Source organism: Cricetulus griseus, chromosome 2, assembly GCF_003668045.3.
Source record: "Cricetulus griseus strain 17A/GY chromosome 2, alternate assembly CriGri-PICRH-1.0, whole genome shotgun sequence".
NCBI lineage: Eukaryota > Metazoa > Chordata > Mammalia > Rodentia > Cricetidae > Cricetulus > Cricetulus griseus.
In genome coordinates this window covers 202,205,286-202,231,467 of record NC_048595.1, presented here as the reverse complement: position 1 = coordinate 202,231,467, position 26,182 = coordinate 202,205,286, and the positions used below count along the sequence as shown (strand labels likewise).

The window sequence follows — 26,182 nt, the reverse complement described above, 5'->3', positions numbered from 1 at the left end:
TTACATTCTGTGAGCTCCCTGAAGAGCATCCTAAGCAATGTCCTGATTTTTCCCTTCTCTTCCCTTCTCCTCCTCTTCTGTCTGCTTTCTTTGGCCAGAACCCTCATGTGCCCCCACCATCCTTGATCCCTTGGCTACCTGAGAAAAGGGATACAGTAACGCTGTCCAACGAAATCCAGATTGATTCTCCTGGGAATACCTACATTTGCCTACACACGCACACACACACACACAACTAATATGTAAAACTGTTCAACTAATATCTAATCATACTAATAGAATTTTAGGCAGGAGAAAGAGAAACAAAGACTGGTAGGCTATTGACTTCCACATGCCTCCTGAAATCATCTCTAATAAATTTAATGGCTGTCTCTGCCATGTATGATGCCAGCTGTGACTCAATCCTATGGCTAGGCAGTGCACGCATATGCCCACAGGTGGCCACTGTCACCTCCTTTCAGCCAGACCTCACCCAGCTGCTGGCCTCTGGTGAGGGCTCTCAGTGAGGATCAGAGTTGTGTCAGAACTTCTGCTTTCTTTCTGGCATTCCATCAAACTCTGCAGATGACACACTCAGGGATTGCTCCTTGGCCCTCTCTTCTACCAAACATGGTTCTAAGAGCAACTTGAAGCCAGCTATGCTGGGGATTCTGACAGACTGATGGGTGCCGGGGACCCACTGAGGAGGTGGCACTGAGTCACACAAAGGAGCAAGAGTGTTGGGAGAGGGCAAGGTCAAGTTGACAAATATTGCACAATGAGGAGGAGCTGCATGAACGGCCGTGGCATGATGTAGCCTAGCAGATGGATAATTAGATTTATTCTGAGAGCTGTAAAAGCAAGTAATTAAATAAAAATATGGGACAATGAATCTGCCACAGAGAGACACCTAGCAGCCTCATGAGGGCTTTACAGCTGGCACAAGCAGCCTGGGAGAGAAGAGGGGCCGGAATCTCTCATATTTCCCTGATGTTTAGGCACAATAAACTAAGCAGCAGCTCAAGATGGGCACAGAGGGATGGCCTGGTCTGAGTGAGAGAGAGAATCATTCCCCTTGCTACAAGCAGTGGTGTACCATGGGAAAATGGTCTCCTATCTACAACTGGAAGATCACAGCTTGAGGGAAACCAACAAAGTCCCCTCCATCAGTGTGGTTGGCAAGGCTCTTGCAACATAAGACTGGCTGATTATATTTATCTTTCTGAAATAGAAGCAGAGAGGAAGGGACACGCACATGAACAAATGACAGGATCGGGACTTTCACTTTCCTCCCAGAAGCTGGGGGCAGATGAAGCTCAGTGAACACCTAAGAAACAGGAAGCCAAGTACTCACTGCATGCAAGGCACAGACTAGGTATGAGCCTGCACCAAGAAAAGATTCCCTGAACATCATATTTGGTAGTTGGAAGTAAACAGACCATCTGGAATCAGTTTTATATAAAGGCTTATGGCTTTGTTGTTGTTTTGGTTTGGTTTGATTTTTTGAGACTGTTTCTCTGTCAGCAGTCCTGGCTGTCCTAGAACTCACTTTGTAGACCAAGCTGGCCTCAAACTCCCAGAGATCCATCTGCCTCTGCCTCCCAAGTGCTGGAATTAAAGGCATGTGCCACCACTAGTGACTAAACTAAATTCAAAACTATCTAAGGAAAACAGAATTTGTTGGGTCCCATCAAAAGGCAGGACGACAGAAGCAAGCATAACTTATGTGGAATGGAAGGACTCGTTCCCAGGCTGCCTCTCTGATTGTTCCCTCAGGCTTTCTCCAGGCTGGGACGAGTCTCGTGGCCACTGGCACTGCATATACCACTCCCAACATAAAGTGGATTTTCTTTTCCAAATGGACACTGATGTTGTGGGATATTTGTACACTGTGTGAAGGTGTATTGCTGTGATTGGTGTAATAAAAAGCTGAACAGCCAATAGCTAGGCAGGAGATACAGGCTGGATTTCCAGGGAGAAAAAGGAAGAGGAGGAGGAATCTAGGTGCACAGAAGAAGCCAGGAGACATGGAGAGGAAACAGAAGATATAAGATTGGAGAGAGGTAATGCCATGTGATAGAATGTAGATTAAAATAAATGGGTTAATTCAAGTTATAAGAGCTAATTAGGAACAAGCCAAAGTGATAGGCTGAGCTTTCATAATCAATAGGAAAACTCTGTCATTACTTGGGAGCTGGCTGGTGTTTATATCATGTGCCCACCCTGGGCCAATGACTATACCAATGAACGGGAGTGAGGGGCTAGTCTGTCTGACAAGTGAACAGGTGGAATCAACAGCCTCATCTGACCATATTATACTGGTGAGGATACTGCCAAGAGAAGGAAAGTACTGCTTCCCAAAGGGATAGCCCAGGAACGTGTAGAGACCTAAACCTGTATGAATGAAGAGCATTCAGAGTTCACATTGTTTTATGCCCTCCAAGCCGAGGTATTAACTGGCTATTTGGGAATAGATTAGGAGGTGGGTTGGGTTGCTGACAGCCAGGTCAGGGCTCTGATTGAAGAGATCCAGTCTGACCCTAGCACTTGGAAGCAATGCACAGGTCTAGCTGTTCATACTTTTAATAGCAGCTCATCCTTGTAAACCTGACCCCAAGGCCCAAAGACAACACTTACACGGACAACAAGGTATTCACTTAGGAAACTCATGTAGTACTACAACACTGGGGGGGGGGGGGCGGGCAGGTAGCCAGCTCCTTGAAGGACTTGAGTGCTCACTGAATCTCCTCACCGAGCACTGGCTGCAGAGGAAGTCCTTCCTAACCTGTGAACGTCAGCACCTTTGACAGCCAGCCAGGGTCGGGGTTGAGTCACTCCCATCCGCATCAATGGGTCCGCGGTGCCCTTCCACCACTGTGGAAGGGGAGAAGCCCTACCATATTCCCAATACACAAAAGTTTCCCTTTTCTTTAAAGTTTCTTTAGAACTGTAACTAATTAATTAGAGTGGGGGTGTCTAAGTGTTCATGTGGAGGTCAGAGGACAACTCTCCTTCCACTATGTGGGTCCTGGGGGTTGAACTCAGGTCCTCAAGCTTGGTAGCAAGCTCCTTTACTCACTAAACCATCTTGCCTGAGCCTGTTTTTCCTCTATGATATAGGGATCATTAGAGTATCCCTCAATGGCTTACAATTTGCTGTGCAGCCCAGGGTAGCCCTGAACTCACAATTTTTTAGCCTTAGCCTCCTGAGTGCTATGATTAATAGTGTATTAATTATGATTAATTATGATTAATTATGATTAATAATGATTAATAACACAACTCAAAACTACCATTTTGCTCAAAGGGTTCGGTGGGGCTCTCCCTGCCATCTAGCTTAAAGAGGTAAATGATGCAGGCCTTCCTCTCTCAGTTCCAGCACCTATCACACACTCTAACTCTCCTGTCAGACTCCAGCCAACAGCCTGACACCTGTCTATTTAACAAAGCACCTTCCCTTCAAGGGGTTTCAGGGACTTAGGCCTAACTTCACACATCACAGAAGACACCTTTCTTACAGCAGCTCAGAACAAGCTGATGGCTCTCCAGGAGATGCCAGCTAGAGCCAGTGCATCAAGAGGCGGGGCCAGCAGGACCGCCACTAGGCCTTAGCTCTGCATATTCTTAAGTGATTTTTTCCAGCTTCACCATGAACCTAGGGTGGGCCCTAAGAGGTGGTTCGAGCCAACACCTAGCAACCAAGTCCTTTCTACTGTCTTTAAGTATCCTCTGAGGCTTTCCCTAGGAATTAAGAACGTGAAGCTAAGTGCTAGCATGGAACAATTAAATGCTCTGGCTATGCCTGGCACTTGGGAGTCACACTGGAGGGTCTGATAAGTAGTCATCTGAGTCCGGATGAAAGGGCAGCTTGTGCATGGAGGGCCCTCTGGCCAGAAGTCCGCTATGGTGGCTCTGTTCCTGCTCCACTGACAGAGCTTTACTGCTGCTGGTTAAGCTCTCCCCAGAAACAAGCAGGTTTACACCTCCTACTCTGCTCCTGGCCTTCCTTGGAACAGAATGAATCACTAGCCAGTGTCTGGAGAGAATCTTAGCTGCTATGAACCCAAGACTGAGCTCAAGCAGTTTTGCTTGAGCTAAAGCTTTTTTGGGGGTGGGGGTGGGGCAGGTGTCAGTCTTGGAAACAGTTTAAAAGGTAGCCAACCTTGTTTCTTCAAAACCACTGAGCTTAGACAAATGGAAACACCAAAACAGACTGAATTAAAACGTGAATATCCTTTCCAACATAGCTGAGGAATATAGCCCACAGTGGGTAAGCTAGGTCCAAGAGATCAATGACAGAGGTTCCTGGGTCCGCAGTGAGGGAAGCAGCAGGAGGAAAGAAGGCAACCTGGGAGCAGCACTGTGATGAGGGAGGAATCACTTGCTCAGCCCTAGTAAGGAGCACACAGCTCCCAGGTGTGCCTGACCACACTATCCTGAGAATGTCTACCTGTCACCCGGCTGAAGGGATGTAGGTAACTGTTGAGTGCACCCCCAAACTCAAGCCAAATTCAAGGCTGGGAAAGGATGAAGAGGCATAAAGAGAGACCATGAGAGGGGACATGTAAATCCAAAGGAATCATGCCAGAAAATCCGACAGCATCTTCTATGTCTTAATTTTTCTATTTTCTATCTTCTAGGTAGAAAAAAGATAGGTACTTGCCATATAAAGGGAATAAAATAGAAAAAAATCTTATCCCCTTTCCCCTTTTTTGAGATAGGGTTTCTCTGTATAAGTCCTGGTTTTCCTGGAACTCACTCTGTAGACCAGACTGACCTCAAACTCGGGGATCCACCTGCCTCTGCCTACCAAGTACTGAGATTAAAGCTGTGAGCCACCACAACCTGCTTTATCCCTCAATTAAAAAATAATACAATATGCATTTATACTGAAATACCTGCCCATTTTCCTTTGATACGGGTCACCACTGTCCATGTGATTGTCAATCTAAAGACCCTACTTCCTGGGGGGGGTGCTTCTCAGACTCCCCAGCACAGCTCCTGAACACCAGAATGAGCAGCAACAGAAGGGAAGACAGTGGTCAACCACACTATAAAAGATTCCAGGAGGATCTGACATCCCAGATCCAAGACCAAAGTGTTCTTCAGGATAGTGTGAACGTGGTGTCAGTAGGATCTCCTCCACTGGCCTAAACGAGAGTGAGCGAAGCGGTCTTTGTAAACAGTTCTTCCCTGCATCTCTTGTCTATAGTTGGCAGCTTTGTATGTCCTGGCTACCCAAGGGCTCTCATGCTTTACTACCATAGCTGTCACCACTGGTGTCCTCCCCTCTCTGAGCTCTGAGAAGCATCACTGACAGTGCTGAGCAAACTGAGAACAGGAGATGACCTCAGAGCCTTCATGTTTTAGTGCCAGCTCCCAATTACTTGTACTGCTGAATAATTGAAAGAGGAGAATAATCCACTCAGCTGACGTGGGAAACCAGCCAGTCACACAGATTATCTCAGAGTGAATTATTCACACGAGGGATAATTGGGAATTGCCCAAACTTCTGTTAGAGGCTCAGGCGTCACATGGAAGGACACTGAAGAAGGGAAGCATGAATGCTAGAACAGGGAGGGGACCTTGCTCCTGGGCTCAGGTTTCCTTTGCAGTCATGAAAAATTGCTGCCCCTCTCTCTGGGTCAATGGCATGATGGTGACAGTGGGATAACACTGGTATGGGACAGCGCTTTCTGTGCCTCCCACTCATGTGCTGTGCCCTGGACCCTGAACTTTGTGTGTGCTCTGCATACCACAGCTCCCTCTTGGCCATGAGGAGTCTGTGGTGTCCACTGTCCTCTCCAGTTCTTAAGCTATGGAGACTGAGACCAGGCAATTTAGTAGTTCATCTGGGGACACACCATATTAAACTGTCCTTCCAGAGCCCAGGCCTTGTCCACTTTGTAAGGAGGTCTTTGGTGCAATGCCATCTAGCCACCTGTGTGTGTGTGGGCAGTGCTATGGAGAGGCTCATGAAAGGAAAGACAGCAACAGTCAGTGCCAGCATGCCATACCTGTGACCCGGAAGCGGATCTTCCCACTCAATTCCAGACAACATCTTATGTAGACATCAAAATTCCTGATCTACACAAACTATGACAAACTATAGATGCTTATTTTAACACTAACTTTGGGAATAATTTGTTACAGAGCAACAAACAGCAAATACAATGGACAGGAAGAAAAGAAATGATTCCAACAAAATGGCAGAGCCTGGTCTGGTGTCAGGTCCAAAAACCACTAAAGCCTGATTAAACCTCAAGGTCCATATATGTGACAACAGTGACCTTCATGTCCCAGCTACTCCAGCATTCTAGTCAAGAAGGTGCTCACCTAACATACAATGCACATTCCTCTGTCTCTAGCAGGGTGATGAGAACAACAACCAAAGCCACTGAGCAGTCAAGTGAGTGCAGGGAGCCGCATTTGGTGTTGCCTGAACCACAGAACCATCTCTCCAGCCCCTCAGCACATGGGTTTGAATGAATGGGACTCTAAGGGCAAGCAAGGTGCATGCTGGTATGGGCAGGGGTGACTCTGATGACATCCAGGATTGTTTCTGGTCCAGAGTGTGAGGAGGAGCATGGAGACACACTAGATGCAACCTCTCCGGGAAGCATATGTCACCATCTCTAACAAACTCATTTAAATGCTCAGGTAGTCACCCTCTCTTTGCAGCTAATCCAGTGTGAACAAAAACAAAACAATGGCTCCTAAGCTGGGAAGGCCCAGGATGAGTGACCCAGCCACAAGGGAAGGTTCTCCGCAGAATCCTTAGCTCACTGCATCATCCCTGAGGCAGGCTCTACCTTCCATTCTTCAAAACTCTTAGGGTTTGTGTCATGTACTGACAAGGGCTGGTTGTTCTGAGGGAAGGGGAGGGCTTCTTATGTCCCTCACTGCATCTCTGCTAAGAAAAGCAGCAAAAACTATCTGAGAGGCAAATGTCTAAGCCAGGGCCCCTTATCAAGCATCTCAGGGGCCTGTACTTGGCTGCCCAGGAGAGGCATTTATTTCATCAGCCAGGCAAAGAGCTGGGAGGTATGGTATGAACCCAGGATGAACTGCGGCCTGAACTCAGCAGTTTAGATAATTTTCTCCAAGCTCTTGAGCCAGGGGAGGGTAACCTAACAGAGGATAGGGTCCCAACAGCAGTATGGGAGCCTATCAGTGGCAGTACAAAGAGATTCAAAGACAAGGGCACCTGCCCTTCCTTCCCTGCCCACTGACTTCCACGTCACCTTTTCTGCCCAGTGCTGGGGATGGAACCCAAAGCCACTCCTATGCCAAGCACCTGCTTCACCACTGAGCTGTAACAGCCCCAACATGACATCACCTTTTGTGATAACAAAAGGACCTTGCATGAATTTCTGAGGCATAAGCACATTTACATACACAGGTATGGAGTTGCCTCTGGACAAGTTAAGTAAATACTCATGACTAGTTCAGTGTGTAAACAAGGGCAGAGGATGACAAATGGTACCAGTACAAGAGAAAGGGAGGGTCTATTTTAAAGTAGCTGGAAAGCAATAAATGATTGCTCATCCAAAGTACTGCACTCGGCCCACTCGCACATGACTTAAGGCCTCTTCTGTGCTTGGCGACAATGGCGGAATCCCTCCCAGTGCCACAGTAGCCTCACGCTTGCCTCAGAGGCTCACCCTGGGCACCTGGCTACAGCAGTACGGGTATTTCTTGTGAAAAGCATCTGGGACTCAGCTTTTCTAGCCACTCAAATACCAAAGGGCGCCTCAGTGAAGAAGCCCTGAAGAGAATGGAGCACTCCAGGACTTCATGGAACCAGTGAATAAAAAAGGACAGGTGAATCCTCAACTACCATCCCCAAGGAACAAGCCAAGCCCACGTCATAGCAGGGGTACTTGACAGGGGTCATTTCGTGGGCTTGGTGAGCCACTGAAGCCTGGTACCCACTTCTGATTCACAGCCTGGGATTTTCCTTCTGAGAGGGATATGACCTACCACACAGGGCCATGATGGTAGTGGATAACCTGTTTATGACTCACAGGCAGAGAAAATGAAAGGAACCCAGTGGCAAACAGGGAGTACTCTCTGGCTGTATCTCAAGTACAGGAAACGATTGTGGAAGAAGACCGTATGTGTAGCACCATTCCTCAATATTTACCACCACTTTGCATGACAGTGGCAGGAGCTTGGCCTGGCTCACATCTTAGCTGTGGCACAGGCTGAGACCTCCCTAAGTCTCAGTTCCTTCATGCATATAGTAGAAATAATGATTGCACTTACTTCACAAACATATTTACTTGCCCTGATCCAATGAGAATATGTGGCAAATGTCTCAGTTTGGTGCCTGGCATATAGGCGCTCATATTTCTAAGCATTCTTCATTTCTTGCTCTAACTAAATGTTTTGAAAGCAGTAGCTGTGCCAAATGCATCTTTCTATCTCCTGAGAGCATAACAGAGATGTAATTCAGTAAACATTTGTCAGATGAGCTGGCCTCCCTAAGCCGTCCGTGTGCTATGAGCAGCTCACAGCCTGCTCACAGCCCTTGGTTGCTCACTACCCTCAACACTCCTTCCTACCCACAAGAAGGTATGCAGGGAAGGTAGTTTCTATCCCTGCAGCCATAGGGAAAGGTGAGTGTCAACAGGAAAACAAATTCATGTGCAGTATACCAGCTCCTGAGAGTACTGCCCTATTGATTTCCCAGTGTCATTACTAATATCAACTGGCAGAGACAGGACATTCCTCTTCCAGGATAATTGCATCATTTTATAGTGGCATCTCACCTCCCCACTGCCCCAGCAGTTGTAGGAAGAACTTCTCTGTTGCCAAAGGGTTTGGCCAAGGTTGCTATACTAGTCAATGAGACCCTGGTGTTTTTAGCCCTTGGGATCCCTCTGCATCCCTGGATGGCTTATTTGAAGCCCTGGGACTTCCCCAGAATGGCTCTTTAGGGACATTTGTGAACAAAACTGTTTAACAAATACCCATGGTGATAAATGGCATCAGGTACAATTCTCCAAAGCATCTATCTCAGTGGGAAGCCTTAGTCATGACTGCAACTTGGCTGAGTTCTCCCCGTCCTGAAAGAATCACATTCACTAAGCAGTCCAGAGGCCAGAAACAAGGACGAGACATTTTCTCTATGAGACGTAGACAGGAAATGTATGTCAGAGCAAATGCCTGTCCTGCAACCTCATTCTACCCCCAATGAGTATCCCACATGCCAACCCTGCCACATGCCATCGTCGCCCATCCACCCAGACACAACAGAGAAGAGTGGTCCAGGAGAAGAGGAACAGGGAGGCCAGGCAAGAGCTGTGATGCAGATGCTAACAATGCCCAAGCAGAGGGAGTCTCACACACAAGCCTCTTTGGCATCCCTCCTGCCAGAGACCACAGACAGGCCAAAACTACCCATCCCTGAGAGTGACCTCTGTTGAAAACAATGCACATGGCAACTGGTACATATCTTGCCCACAGAAAGGTGGGACAGGACTGCTATGAGTTGTGTCATCCTGAACACTAAAATAAAAGGCTTTTAATCACACTGGACTATACTGGAGGACTAGAAAAGGTAACTAGAATGTTTTCCTGGCCTAGAGGATAGGTTCAAATGAAAACCTAAAAAAACCAAAAGCTAAGATAAACACTTAAAAAAATCCTCTTCTGCTATATATATAACCAACAAAATAAGGAATCTAAATGGTCCTCTGGTCCCTGAAAAGAGCAATAGTATTTGTAGAACTCCAGGAGAAATGGTGCTCAAGTCAGATGGAAGACAGAACCAGGCTCATAAAGACGCTCGATAGACCCTGGATGGCAGAGACTGCATGACTAGGAAAGACTGACACTGTACCACCAAGCTTCCCTCTCCTCTACATTCTTGAGTCCTCCGAGGTCCAGGCAATCAGGAATGGTATTGCTATGCTCCCTGCCATACCCCATACCCAGACAAAAGCAGAGAGGAAAACCTGTGTTGCTTCTTCTTGGGCCCAGGTGAGGATGTGACAGGTCCTGGAGCTGGAGAAGGAGGGTACATCTCTCACCAAGGTTGACTCAGACTCAGGGATTAGATACTTCTTCTCAGTGCTACTGTTCACAAAAGGGAGGGACCTCAGCAAAACTGGAAAAATTAGATTCCATGGAAGCTACAGTCAGAGCATCCAGTGAGGTCAAGATAATGCCGGACATGGCAGTTCTGAAGTGGAGACTGGAGTTTTACTGTGACCCCAGTGTAACAACCCCCCAGACCTTAGCACCAGTGACGCCATGATAGAGTACCATTCAGACCTTGGAACCCTGCATGTAGGTAGCACCATCTAGCAAAATGAGAACAAAGACCCAATCTGTCAAAGTCCATAGCTTTTCGGCTTCTGTAGTTCTGCTTCTAGTTGTTTTTGTTAACTGAAGGATGTAAACCCAGGATGTGATTTTTGTGTTTAAAAGCTCACCCTGAGAAAATCTCAGGGCTGCACTCAGGTACCAAACACCCAATGTAGCTGCTGGCTGGCTAGTAAAGACTTGTATTAGTTTGAGCCAGTGTCCAAGTTGTCTTCTCTGGTAGATCCCTCACAACACAAGGGTTAGACTTGGGTCTTGGTTTTAACATTGCTAATTTGAGAGCAAGGAACCTCCTTTCCTTGTGTGTTCAGTGTGAGAAATATCAGTAAGGATAAATTCCCCCCTCCTTGCTTTCCCCTTTCTTCCTTTCTTTGTTTTACCCTCATGTTTTGCTGTGATAGTTTCCATCTAGGGATAAGTGAGATCCCTTGATTCCTACTGACCTGCCTGGTTAGCGATTCAACAGGAAAACACCTCCCACCACAAAATGAAAGCAGACTTCAACTCCTTTCCCTCTGGCTGACTCTTATGTAAATGAGCTGCCTGCAGCCTGACTCACAGGAACTCAAAATGGAGAGAAAAACAGCATAGTTCAAAGATAAAGGTGAGCCTTGCCTATGCAGTGAGGCTTTATTGGCTTACAGCTAGCATGCTGCCAGGGCCTTGGCCTGGGTACCAGCACTTGAAAGTCACTCACTCCCTGGCACATTTCTGAGGCCAGCAAGAGCCTTAGCTATCGACTCCTCTTGTTTTTACACAAAGGAAATTAAAATCCCAGAGAAATAAAATGAGAACTTATCAAGAGCTTCCTGTTGAACTGAGTCTGTATCCCCTATGTCAGTCTTCTGAACTCAGATTAGAGACACGTTCAGGGTCTAGCCCTGCTTCACAGTCCGTCTCTGACCATGGCTGAAGACTGGTCAGTGATGTTGTGCTGGGAGGAAATGTTTCTTCCTTCCTCCCTCTACTCTACCAGGCTAGGAAGGCAAATACCAGGCTACCTAGCTCACCAAGCAATGTTAGGCACTAGCAAGGCCTCCTAGCAAGACCCCATAGCACCCATGGTCCTAACCGACCTGGTAATTAACATTTCTGTGATCCCTACAGCACCAGGTCTTCTCCCCTCCTAGAAGGGCCCCCATAGGCAGCAGCTATCCTAGGTGACTGTTTGCTCCAAACATTAAAAAAGAACACACCCATCTATTCACTATGGAGAAGACGCAGTTATTTTGAATCTATACATTATGCATCCCTGCTGGGGGGAAAAAAGAGCAAAATTACATTACAATCCTCTCTGGCAGATTTCTGCCCCCAAAGACAGAAAAGCAATCTGGAATTAAACCTAGTTCCCAACTCCAAGCAGCTCTCAGCTCTCCTCTCTCCTGCTCCTAGCTGGACAGCTCCAGATGTGTCTGTTTCACTGATTCACTCTAATGATAAAGAGCCCTCAGAACAAATCATGGGCTCTGATTGATCTAGGAGGCAACTTGCACACATGCCTGTGATCTGGTTCTAATCTTGTTTGTTTCCATTCCAATTATCCCGCACCAATGGTTTAAAAATGGGAACTGTCTGCTGCATATATCCTGTCCATTTTAGTAGAGAATAAATCTAGGCCATTGTGCCCTTTTCTCTCCCAGGCTCAGGACAGCACCAGACGTCTCAAGGCTCTGATTGGCCGAATCAGCTCTAACTCTATTCAACTCTTTAAGGATTCAATTAATCATAAGGCCAATTCCACTCTGGGTTCCATCTGTCTTGCCTCCTTCAGGGACTAATAATCATTCACTGTGTGTTTTTACACACTAGCTGAACTGAAATTAAGACTGATTTCATCATGGTGTACTAAAAAATAAAATGTTTCTCTTGAAAAAAAATTCAGAGATATTTTAATTTTTTCTTTGGGTAAAGATACTTTTAAATAACAGAACTTTTTTTTTTTTAGAAACTCCAGAATTCTTGACATCATAATTCTGCCCCCCTAAAAACCAAACTCTAAGAAGGCACAGACCCTTGGAGAATCAGGCACTCCCAGAGTTGAACAAGAGTCAGTCCAGTCTATCCTTTGATAGATATCCCCAAAAAGTGTGAGGGAAAAAAATGGAGCTGATTTGATATTTTATACATTATTTTAAGAGATCCAATTAGTCATATTGGGCCTAGTGGACTTAATTTACTTAACGCTTAAAGCTACTTTTATTTTAAATAATCTATTCAGGAGGGGAGGAGGGGAGGAGGGGACATATTGTTTTGGCATTCAGGACCTCTGAAGTCCCCAGCTGGTCCCGAGGAGTCTCGACCCTCCCATTCCTCTACAAGACAAGAAATATGGATTTTCTTTTATATAAGCAGCTTGGCTCTCCCCAAAGAATTATCAGCTCTCCTGGCAATACTCAGGGTTCCCCCAACTCATGCCCTATACCCTAAAGACAGTCTCATTACAAGGAAGAAAAGCAGAGAAGCATTCAGGGCCTAGCCAATCAACCTCCTGGGTCTGGGAAGCATGCCTAACTCACCAGTGGGTTTCTGCAGAAGAAATGAACATCACAGGACTTTCTATTCTTACTTTTCACAGCTACAAAGTCATGGCTCGTGGCCTGTCCAGAGTCTGCAGCTCATGGTGGAGGGGGTCTGCCTAGCATGGACCCTGCACTGGTTCTGAAAGAATGGTCCCATAAGGATACACTGCAGACACAGAAGCCCTGCATGTGGCTTTTTTATGCCTTAACAGCTTTCAAAATAAGATCCTGAATTACACAAACTCCCAATCAGAACTAATGACAGTCATTCCAAACTTACCATCAAAGATGCTTTGTGAGTCATTCTGACTTTAAAAAGCCACCAGTAATCATTTCACAGACACAACAATCAAATACCTCCTCCATCTGAACAATAAATTTTGCCTAGTAATAAGTCCAATTAATTAGAGCACTGTCATTTTAAAATGTGTCAATGTAAGCATTCTCTCAAAAACTTCCAGCTAAGACATTTTATAATTACAAAAAAAATGACCTCCTAAGAACATCTTCATGGATTGATAAAACATGATGTTCAAAATATATTACTGGATAGGAAAAGAGGCATTATAGGATCATGTCTATAAAATGAGCAAACTACAAGATTATATATATAAAATATTAAAACAAAACTCATTATTTTGCACACCAACTAAAAAGTCAATTAAATAAAAAGAACTTAGTAACAAAGACGAATCATGTATTTGCCTTTTATGTAAAAATGACTCAAATATGAATAAGCGCCTCTGGCAGAAACAGCAACAGTAGCTGCTTTGAAGGGAAGGAATCTGGTAGCTCAGAGTGGGCTGAGCTCGGTGTGCCCCTTTGTGCCCGTTGCACTCTGAGTTAGGGAACTATATTACTAATCAGAGTTGAAGATCCAACATTTAGGTAAATTAACTCAGACACTAATCAACCAACTACAGTCCACAGGCAAAACAAGTCTTTTACATCTCAGCTGCACGGCTTTAGTGAGCCTTCATGTACAGACTTCAAGAACACAGGATCAAGAGCAGCTACGGTGAGAGGAGGAGGTCCCAGGTGGTTATTAGGCCTATGTGTGGACAGGCTGTAGCAGCAAAGAGGAATATGAAGACAAAAGAAGAGAGAGGCAGGAAGAGAGGGTAGAGAGAGGGAAGGCTGGGAACAGAGCCTGGACTTTGTATAGCATGCCCAGCTGCCCCATTAAGCACCATCTTGCTTGATCAGCCTCCAGTAGCTTCTCACCTTTACAAAAGTAAAAACTCCCAGTGACTCACAGGGCTGAGAAGGGGCTTTGTGTGATCCTTGCAGGGACACATCCCTTCAGATCCCAGGGGTTCTCTAACTGGGCAAGCAATGCCACATGAAAGCCAGATCCTAGCCTGAAAGCTGAGCTTCTGACTCATCTTCTCATCCTGCTGCCAGCTGGCTCGGTGGTTTTGAACGAATCTCTTTAACAGAGGCACTGAGTGGGAAGTGAGGCCCTCCATCCAGCCACTGATCAGCTGTTCTCAGTTCTTTGGCAAAGACACCTAAGCAACAAGGATTCCATATTAAGTGACACATGTATGCTCCAAAGCTTAGCCATTCTTATCTTCCTCCTGGCTATGCCCCACAAACTTATTTCTGGGCCCATCTTCCCCTTGGCCTTTACTTCTCTTTGAATCTTGGCTAACCATCTAAGTTGGGTCTATGCTAACCCAGGAGAGTTTCCCCTCAAAATAAGGAGATTGTAAAAGGACACTTGCTTACAGTATGGGTGCCAGAGTAACCACTATAATGTAAAGTCCCTCTAGTGTCCCTAGAACTCCCAGTCTTATGCCTGCTTCAGCAGTCTTTGGCCTCAATGTCCTGTTGTGAAAATGGAAATGACAAGCTAATTACAGAGGTAACAACTGAGAGAGGCTCCCAGGAACTGAATGTGGTTTCATTTTATTTTTCATATGCTTTCTAGTTGGGTTTCCCCCTTTTATTTTGTTTTGTTTCATTCTAAATAAGCTTACAGTCTTCTGTATTCTTTTCCTTCTGTGAGTGCTGGGCAGTGAAGACCCAGGGCAGGAGTCTCTATAGTCTAAATCATCGTGTACTTCCCAGTCAGAGTAGGAAGGCACAAGACAATCTGCTTTCTGGCATGGTGACCCAGATGCTCTGGATGGAGGCTAGAGCACTAGGGTCTAGCTATGATCAGCCTGGCTGTGTGGTGATAGAGCCACAGCAATTGAACAAATGAAAAGTAAAAGTGGAGAGAAAATGGGATAGAAATAAATTGGCCTTAAGCCTCAAGGTTATGTATGCAAGTGAAATGCAGTGGGTGAAACAGCCTGGGAAGTCACTCTTGGAGAGTTCCCTGAAACAAAAGGATTATGGGTTGTCCAATATAAGGACAGTCACATGGCAGCCTCTTTACTCAGCGCTGCTCATTAAACACCCTGTACTTCTGAGATAATGGGATACAGCCAACTTCCTGAAACTGAGGCTCCCCCACTGAAATGTCAGTGCAGGGTTGAAAGGCACAATGCTGATCAATAGGGCACAGGGTCAGTATGTCCTGCCATCTCTCAATTACTGTTCTCTCCCTAGTCTTTACCATTCCTCTCTCTGAGCAATGGACACTGTTACCAGCAGAAGTGGAGTAGGGAAAGAAACTTTCAGCTATCAGAATTCAACACATAAAATGTTAAGAAGTGCTTGACAGAAGGCTTTCAATGCACTTCTAATGGCCTTGTGACTTAAGTATCAGAGAAAAACCTCTCAGAAGGGATATGGCTTTTTATAAAAACATACTTGCTCCAGTCAAATCAGGATTATTTCTTTCCCACACGGGCGTGTGTTGTGTGTGTAAGTGAATGTGTGTGTGTGTGGGAACTGAGAGTGCTATTAGATGTCTTCCTCAACACTCTCTACCTCTTTTTTATTTTATTTATTTATTTATTTATTTATTTATTTATTTATTTTGAGACAAGATCTCTCACTGAACCCCATCAATTCAATTGGCTAGCTGTCTGGCTAGCAAGCCTACCCCCCCACCCCCCAGGCTTTACTGGGTTTATAGGCACACAATGTCATATAGGTGCTGAGGATCTGAACTCTGATCCTTATGTTTGTACATGTCACCAACTGAGCTGCCTCCTCAGCCCCTAGACAAGTTGGTCAGAGCTATTTTCAGGGTTGACCTCCAATGGGGAGAGCCTGCAATTATCAAGCTGCTGATGAGGCTTAGTCTAAGAGAAGCTCACAGTCACTTCCTGTGCTGGCTAGTTTTATGTCAACTTGACACAAGCTAGAGTCACCAGAGATGAAAGAGCCTCAATTGAGAAAAAGGCCTCCATAAGATTGGGCTCCAAGCATGCCTGAAGGGCATTTTCTTAATTAGTAATGGACGGGGGAGGGTCCAGCCCATTAGGGGTGGTGGCATGTCTGGGCTGGTGGTCCTCGATTCTATAAGAAACCCCAGCTCTTCTCTCCTCATATCATTCTCCATAATCTCCCAATATCAGATTCAAATGGTACCACCAAAGTCTCTGTGGGGCTTCCCTCAGTTAAAGCTCTCTGCAAACACTCCCAAAGACACCTGTTTTTTGGGTGATTCCAAATCCAGTGAGAGTTGACGATGAAGGTGAACCCTCACACAGGTAGAACATGGCACAGAAAAAGCCCTGGGTCAATCCTACACTACAAACATAAAAATATACTAGCACTAAGTAGAAAAAAAGAAAAGCCGAGTCACTAGTAACACCTTGAGCTATCTTTTCAAATTTCAAAAACCAGGTAACTTTATGACTTTTTTTTCAAAGCACAGAGCAAACAGCCCTTCTCTAACTTAAAACTACATGTGGTAGGAACTCAATAGTGCCCATGATCTGTTTCTGCATTCCTCCACAGAAGCAGAATTTTTGCTGAACAAATATAAGACTGCATTTCTTTCTCAACCTCCTTGGCAGCCAGGTCTGGCCATGGGACCTAGTCTGAGCCAATATGACCCAAGTGGAAGTGTTGACAATGTCTGGTGCTCCCTCCCTAAAAGACTCACAAGAGAGTCTTATCTACAGCTGCCTGCTTCCCTGATCTCTGAAGAAAAGGTAACTTCTTAGACATGGCGTCATTAGTGTGACTGAAAGGAACTGAAGACCCCAGGGTCTACCTGAAGCAAAGCTGACACCTAGCCCTGACCTGAAGTTGTTACATGAGAAAGAAATAAACATTATATCTTGCCATTTTCTATTACTTGCAGCCGAATCCATAATGCATAGATTGACACCATAAACCCCCTATCTAGAATATGAATGTGTGACCTGTGTCTAACCAACAGAACATAAGGTACCTGTTAGGACCACTACAGTTAAAATGGGGAAGTTTAACATTGCTTTGTGGGCTTTATGACCAGGTGAGTTAAAAAACAACAAACTAACTGATAAGATACTAGAAATAATAAGACTTCAGTAAGGTAGCTAGTAGTTTTTGTTTATTTATTGGGTTTGAATTGTGTGTTTCTATCAATAGCCAATGACCATTTCCAATACATTCAGACACACTTATCTTTTAAAAACAAACATGGAGCTGGGCATTGGTGGTGCTCGCCTTTAATCCCAGCACATTTTTAGACACAGAAAAATGGAATGTGAGAGCCAGGTGGTGATGGCACACACCTTTAATCCCAGTACTCGGGAGGCAGAGGCAGGCAGATCTCTGTGAGTTCGAGACCAGCCTGGTCTACAAGAGCTAGGTCCAGGACAGGCTCCAAAGTTACACAGAGAAACCCTGTCTCAATAAACAAAACAAAACCAGAATGTGATACCTTACATAATGTAGTGTGTGCATATTAAATATGTGAACATATACATACACACACATTTCAACAAACCCCTTCTGAATTTAAGAATGTATTTAATTCTCTGATTATACTGAACAAACAGTTAAGTCACAACGTGAACAACTGCTGATTACCCGTGACTGCCTTGTGACTTGGGACTGGGCTTGCTGCTGCTCAGCAGAACAAGAGTGCTATACCAACTCGGCTAGCCAGGGTGAGAAAAATAAGGCATACAACATGAACCATGGTTGGCACAAATGCATATATTCTCTGTACTATCACCAACTCTTACATGTGGAAGGGACGGGGCTGAGTGAGATGGAGATACTGTGTTCTCAGAGAACTTAAGGTACATTTTTAGACATGCATATTCAGGACATTTACAAAAGAAGAATTATTTACACTATTAGCTTCACATTACTGTAATGGGATACCTGAGGGAGTCAATTTATAAAGAGCACCATTGCTCTCAGTCTCTGATGAACACGAGGCACTTGTAAGTGGTGAAAACCGCTGAGCTTATGACCCAGGAAGCAGGCAGAGACTGCCTGTGGCTCCACAATCCACTTCCAGGGAACATCTCAATGGCACTGCCCATTAGTGCCCCTCTAAGGGAGGGGGTTAACGATTCCCAAAGAGTGGCATCCTGCATCCCAAGCCTTTAATGCACAGACCTTTAGGGGGCATTCATCCAAACCATTAACAGAAAACTAACCATATAGAAAATCTCAACCTATTTCAAATGACTAATAATTACGGGCAATTATTTGGCTACAATCCCAATGTTCATAACAAAAATACTGACTAGAAACTTTCCACTATATTTGGAAATTGAGAAATATAATTACATATGAATCAAAGAAACCAAAATTAAAATTTAAATCATTTCAGTTGAACAATGATCAAAATGCTACATATTGAAATTTTCAATTCAGTTATGGCAATAATTAGCAGGAAACTCCCAGAAGTGAAAAATATAGTCATCTAATATTAAAAACTTCATGGATATAATAAACACATTAAACACACTTACGAAAAATAATCTGTTAAGTGAATGAAATTATCCAGAAAGACATAAAGACAAAGACACTTAAAAGAGATCCTTTTGTGTTTTCTAAGTGTGGTGATTGGATTTTCATGCTACTGTGTGAGACATGTCTTCTCAAATTTTGTTATGATGTCAGCACATTATCCATCTGACATGGAAAAAAAGTGAAAGAAAGAACACTTGAGAGATGTTAGAAACAGATGGTCTAATATCATCCGCAAATAGAGAATATGGGGGAGAGCCAATGAAACCCATAGCACTGGTAATAAACCAGAAAATTCCCATAGCTGAAGTCTGTAGATTAAAGCAGCACATGGAGAGCCGAAGAGGACATATTAAAACAAATCATACTTGGACATATAATGATGAAATCTGCTGATAATTAGATATGAATACAAACATTTTAAAAAATTGTAAAACTAACTGCTCTTAGAAGGCAAAATCGCAAATCTGGCAATATGCTCGTCCTGGTGGTACATGTCTGTAATCCCAGCACACAGGAGGTGGAGGCAAGAGGATCAAAAGTTCATGGCTACCCTCGCCTACAGAGGGAATTTAAGACAGCCTGGCCTACTTGAGACCCTGTCCCAAATGAACTGGAGGGCTGGAGAGATGGCTCAGCAGTTAAGAGCACTCGTTGGATTCCATTCCCAGCACCTACTAGGTGGTTCACAACCGTGTCACTCTAGTTCCAAGGGATCTAAAGCCCTCTCCTGACTTCCAAGGGCACCGGGAACATGTGTGCAGCACATGTACATGCAGGCAGAATGTTCATACACACAGAATAAAATAAGATGATCTTAAAAATAAAAATACAATGGAGAACCACTGAGGAAGACACCCAGGATCAAACTCCAGCCTCCACAGGCATAAGAATGAACACGCACGCACGCACGCACGCACACAGACACATGTGGGGTTTTTTTTTGTTGTTGTTTTTTTGTTTTTTTTTTTAAATAAGAATGGCCCTTAGACTCACACCCCCCCCAACACACACACACTTGGTATAATTGTTTTCAGAAAGACTATGAGGTGTGGCCTTGTTGGAGGAGGTGTGTCACTGGAAGTTTTAAAAGCCTGTGCCAGGTCCAGTCACTCCATCTCTCTGCTTCCAACTTGCAAATCAGGATGAAAGCTTTTAGCTACTGCTCCAGCACCAAGCTTGCCTGCCTGCTGCCATGTTCTCTGCCATGGTGGTCATGGACTCACTCTCTGAAATTGTAAGCAAGCCCCAAATCAAATGCCTTCTTTTATAAGTAACGGTGTCTCTTCACAGCAACAGAAAGATAACTAAAGTATACCACATACCCATATCTACGCACACAAAGTCTAACTATTTGCTGTATAATAAAAGACATGCCTAAAATATAATGTTAATAAAGAGTAAAAGAAAAGACATGAGAAAGATACACCCGAGAAAATACAAGGTTAGTGGATGTATTAAACATCAAACAAACTTTAAGACAAAAATAACTTCATAGAAGCAAAGATACTTTTAACTAATGATACAAGGTACAGGCATGAAGTTACTAGAACACTATGTGTATTCATTTAACAATCATAGCTCAAAATACTAGAAAAAAATTGGGTAATTACAGAAAGAAACAGAAATAACGACAGTGTAGTAGTTCATTTCCAAACTACAAAGGGTGTGCTTTTCTCAACATCAGTGAATCTAGAGCTGTCCTGGGAACATCTCTCTTTGTACTCAGACCTTATGAACAAGTCCTCTTGACTAGAAGATTTCATTTTTCCAGTCTCCTATTCAGAGGTCTTAAATTTTGTCTCCTGTACCGTTTGAACTGAAACCAGAAGCTCTCAGTCACTAGAGGATGGCAATGTCCCCAAGGCAGCTGTCTGTTCCACTGTTCTGTGCCTCTTAGGATTTCAGTTTTATTTAGATTTAGGATTTCTGTACTTTCTTTCAGAGCTACCACATGAAGGTTTGATGTTACTAATTTTCCCTGAAGTTATGCAAAGAAACTGTCCTACCATCTCTTGACTGCTGATAAGCATGTAAAGAAACATTTAAATATTTAATCTAGCATTTCCAATTATTTTGATTCTTGGAAAATGTATTAGATATAGAAATCTCCCAGGTCTGCTTTGTTGTGTTACTGTTTTAATTGCAAAAATAATATATACTTAGTAGAAAAAAATCAACAAAATGAAGTACAGAAAATGACAAGTCCCCTGCCCTAGATGACTTCATTTTCTTCTGACTTTTAGTGATTTTAGTTTTTTTGGGTTAGACCATTTATGCTTGAAGCAGCCACAATGTTACACTCTGTGAAGTGCTATGGACTTAGGTGCCTATTCCTACTCCTCCGAAACATTCATTTTTGTTGAGGAAATAAATGAAAGAGTTGGTGAGCTACAAAGAAGAAGCCAATGAATTAAAGAGTTGGTTTAGGTGTCTGGGCAACAAATGCTGGACATACAGATAAAGAACTGAAGGAAAGAACTTTGTGATCTGGGTCTAAACAAGGAAGAAATTAAAAGGAGTATTCAACGGCGGAGAGTCTGAAGACAGCAAGGAAGAATGTGGAGGAGGCAGGAGCACATCACAGAGACGGGCTTAAAAGAGATTTGGGACAGACAGCTCATTAAGCAAACACTGCCTCCTTCCCCAGAACAAAGTCTTGATTTCTTCACTTCTCAAGGCAGCTGGTCAGGCTTACAGCTCATTTTCCATTTGTCATTAATTGCCATCTGAAAAACACTAACTAGATTTTGAATGCAGATTAGGGGCCATGGCCATTCAGTTGCCTGAGTCAGTCTTGGTTATTACACTAATCAATTTATTAGAAACACGCTTTGAGCTCCTCCCTTGTCACTGGAGGAGGGCAGAAAAGTAAGAACTTGAAGCAAAATGTGGGATTAGTCCTATGGGTCACATTTCAACTTTCATTTAAATGCTGGCAACTCCAATGTCTGACCTCATCCTAATCTCTAGTCTTCTATTTTCTGGGCCTTCAGCCAGTGGGGTAACACACTCATCTCCAAGGCCTCAGGTTTTAAAGGGTCAAGGTGTGGTATCTGAATCATCCACTATTACATCATTAATAATAAAAACAGCACTCTCCACTCAGTCTCATTTACTGTCTCAGAAATAACTCATTTCCTAGGTATCACTTCCACTCACTTGTTGCTTCATTTAATCTTCCAATAATTATTTCCTGAGCATCAATTTAATGGCAGGCCCTGTGTTATATAATAAAGAACTTGCAAAGTTAAAGTTATCCTGCCCTCTCCTGTATGATCCAGTATGGGATATAAACAGGGAATCAAACAACTACATAACTGCAGAGACAAGTACTCTGAAGAAGCAAGAGGAACATGACAGACTTTAAAAAATCAGAGAGGAAATTTATCAATATGAATGTAAGTTCAGTTACAAGGACCAGTTCAGTAATTAACTGTGATTCAAAAAAATGAAGACATTTAATTAACTTTTCACAAGGAAGGCTGAAAATGATTATCTCCAAATGCCACTATAGTGTCTACCCACCATCAGGAAGGACACAGGCTCCTCTGTCTTTTCTCTCTATCATCCTCCTCAGCTAACTGGCTCTTTGTCCTTCTGCTTCTCACCTCACTGGTCCAAGGCAGCTACTTTGGCTCCAAGATAGAGGCAGTCAAGGCAAGAAGCAGTGGCTGAGACTTCCCTCTGAGCTGTCCACTCACAGGAGCAAAATCCTTCTAGAAGCTTTCTAACTAATATCTCTTCATGCTGCCTCACTCAGAAAGGAGTAGGATTACTGGGCTTGGTTTAGATTGTTCATGGCTTATTTCCTAGCACAGGGGGAAGGAACTCTCACTCCGGACAAGACACTGAACTTACAATGTTCAGATTCTCTAAAGTCAATGAAGAAGAGAACTGGTTTAAGAGATGACAATGGTTGAAATGAGAACCCACAAGCCCCATTCACCAGCAGGAGAATGAAGGGAGAGCACACACTCAAATATCATTCAAAAGTTTCAAGTTGGAGTAATTGCAATAATTGTGACAAGAACAGATGAAAAGAGAATGTGGGAAGAAAAATCTAGTTTGTCACAAAAAACAATAATGAATTCAACTTTCTCCTCTTGGAGTCTGCGGTCCAATCAGTATGGTAGAATCCAGCATGAGGAAATCTCAGGAAAAGAACTGCCCTTGAATGCAGACTTTGTCATGACTCATAATTAGAGGGTGTTTGAAACCACAGGAAGTGAAGTCATTAGCAGATAAGCAGGAGGACCAGGCTGGAAGAATCTTGGTGAGTAGCTATAACTGGAAGACAGCAGAAGGATGACGTTGCCATAAAAGAAAAGGCGAACATAGCTCAGTAGTAGAGCACATGCTTGGCATGTGTGAAGCCCGGGGTTGAATCGCCAGCACAGACAAAAACAGTTATGGACAAGAGACTATAAGGACATACAGTTTCCAAGGAATGCCATGACTAATACTGTTGACTGCTATAGAGGTGTCAGTGATGACAAAGTAAATACTCTTGATAATTTCCATGCATAGAGGGACAGAAACCAGATTATAAAATAATCTGACTTGAGAATATTAACATAATGCAACTCATTGATATCCTGTTTTCTTTGTTTTGTTTTGTTTTAAAGATTTAGCATGTACACCTGCAGGCTAGAAGAGGACACCTGATTTCATTATAGATGGCTGTAAGTCACCATGTGGGTGCTGGGAATTGAACTCAGGACCTCTGGAAGAACAGTCAGTGCGCTTACCCTCTGAGCCATATCTCCAGCCCCTGGTATCCTATTTCATTTATTCTTTTAAGAAGTTCGGAAATAAAGAAGGAAAATAAATGTTAGTTTGTGCTGGAGGCAGAACAAAGTCAGTGTATACCCAAAGCTGGGTGGACTGGAAGGAACATGCCTTAGAGGAAAAAGAGTGAGGAACACAGACTGCAATGTGGAAAACACAGAGGGTATAGGCCACAATAGGGACAAGTATGTTCAATAGGAATCATGAAGACATAAGACATAAGATAAGAGACACACTGGTGCATGAACACTAAAGGATACCAAGAAAAAATGGGAAGTAATTTCAAAGTTATCTAATAAATGACAGGAAGTAAGACAAATGGTCAATGAAACTGACAGTGTTGGTCCTAAGCGGGCCACACAGCCACCAGGAAGAGAAAGGAGAAGACACAGATTAGCACAGAAATTCACTGAGGGATGCAAGGAAAGAAACCTGGGAATTAAAGGCTAAAGAGAGAAGTGAGCCATGGTAATAAGACATTGGCCAAATAGTTAAAGTTTAATTGGTAAATAGGGCTGGGGAGCTGGTCCACAACCATTCATAACTCCAGTTCTGGGGAATCTGATGTTCTCTTCTGACCTCCTTGGGTCCCAGGAGGCACATGCATGTGGCACATATACATATATATGGGCAAAATATTCATATGCATAAAATCATCTAAAATATTTTAAATTAATTGGTGAAACATTGTGTAGAGCACAAGTGAGGAAACCAAAGGCCACAGAGCCTAGGGTGGGTATATGCAATGCTAGGGGATACATTCATTCTCTAAAGGAATATATACGACCCCAAATCTGCCAGGGAGGTTCCAAGGAAGTTGCCAAGGAGAGTGGCTATAGAACATCCCCTCTCTATGGCTGATAAGACATAGATCCCTTTATATATTAGGTTGTTTCATTACATCATACTGTGGACAGTTCAAATAAAAGCATTACACACACAATTGTGTAAATGTATAAAAATTCATACACATGTAAATATGAATATGGGTCATGAAAGACAGCTACAAAACAACAAATGCACAAGAAAGGGATATTCAAACAGCAAAGTCAGTGCTCACTGGAGCAAACACACCAGTTTCTTCGTAGTTTAACTCTTGTCAGTTCAATGTAAAGGCTCACAAAGAGAAAAGGGGAAGGAAAAGCAGCCAGCCAGTTTGCTGAGAAGCAGCAGACCAGATTACAGAAAGCTGTATGGCTTCTGAAACTCACAAGGCTTTTAAAGATGTCCTTTCTACAGAAGCAAAAAGGACTTGTCTGAGACCCTGGTAGTTTGGGTTGCAGACAGGCATTAACAGGTGCTACTGTGGGATGAAATCAGGTCACAAAAACACCAATGAAAATAATTTACTTGAAGAAGAAAGGGGTTTTTAAAAGAAAGTAGCTATGAAACTGTGAATCTGCTAACAGTCAACATACAAATTTCTGCATGACTTACACAGAACTTCAGCTACCTTATTATACACGGGCAATAAACAGCAGAAAATGAGTATGTGTGACCCTCAATTGGGTGTTAATCATGTTTAAATAAAGGAACACATTTTATTTCAGTAGCCATGTCAATTATGATCCTGTCATCCTTTTTCTTCATCCTGGAATAATTGGTGTTTAACATCAGGGAAGAGATCTCTTCATCCACAGAAATGTGCATGTAAGAACTTATTAAGCAATTAACCCAGGTAGGCACACAAACACTCTCATGAAGCAGCAGCATTAGCAGCAAGAGACATGATGGAACACAAACACTGTAACAAAGACAAACTGGGGACCACAGGGCTTGTACTGTAGAAATAAAGGATGCAAGAATTTCCCCACAAGGAAAATTGATAGTAACAAAGGACCCATCTTGATGAGGTAATTATGATGTGGATGCCACATTATTATGAGCAAGTGCTTGTTATATATTTTTATTTTCTATTCACCTTTATGAAAGGCACTGGACACCAATGATTATTCCCAGTTCAAAAGGTTGCCTGCAAATGCATGATTCCAAGATGTTATTTCTAGAATGCCCTTTTGGCAAAGAGCAAGCTTATCTAATCAGTGTGACTACACATCTGATGTTGTCTGAAACAGTTAGGGAGGGGCAGAGTCCTCTTCCTTAGGACATCATAAGTAAGTAATGCATATCAGACAATGGCACTGAAGCCAGCTTCTCTGCACAGAAATAGTCTTACTTGTGTCAAGCTTCTCTTTGCATAAACCCTGACATTTTCCTGGTGTTTGGAAGCCTGCTGCTGGCTTCCAAAAGCTCTGGCGCCATACCATGCTGTCACTGTAACAGCCCTCCAGTGAGCCATCAAAAACCCAGATAGAATATTTTGACTACAGTAGTGTGTGTGCCATCAAGACACTAAATAGCAATATTTTATATTTATCTCTATTAATATTAGTAATGCTCTATGAATGCTTAACATGGTCTTACACTAACATAGTCCAGTCATGGAGAAATCATCATAATACCATATATTGGCACAGCATGTGGGTGAGGTATGGTTTGCTAAGAATGTCTAAATGCATGTTTCTCAAGTCACTTAGCCCCCTTTAACAAGAAAGTGGTATGAAGATGCTACTGTTTCTCCAGATTCTATTTCCAGAAGCAATGGCAGGGATATGTAGGATATCACATTCTTACTGGAAGTATTTTGGAATAAGACAGAGATTTCAAAAATGAGTCTAGATGAAGAGGTTAGAATTTTGAGTTAGTTCACTCCTGGCTTGAGAAGCAGAGAACCTGAGTAA

General features: G+C 43.5%; 1 protein-coding gene and 1 non-coding gene across 7 annotated transcripts in view; one reads left to right on the top strand and one right to left on the bottom strand.

Annotated features, from left to right (window-relative positions):
• Positions 1–26,182, bottom strand: part of Sil1 (SIL1 nucleotide exchange factor) — a 237,493-nt gene that overhangs the window by 20,790 nt on the left and 190,521 nt on the right. The gene's annotated exons all lie outside the window — the stretch shown is intronic.
• Positions 18,719–18,821, top strand: LOC113834049. Its single transcript, XR_003482308.1, has one exon. It is a non-coding gene; the product is annotated as a small nucleolar RNA U13 (small nucleolar RNA).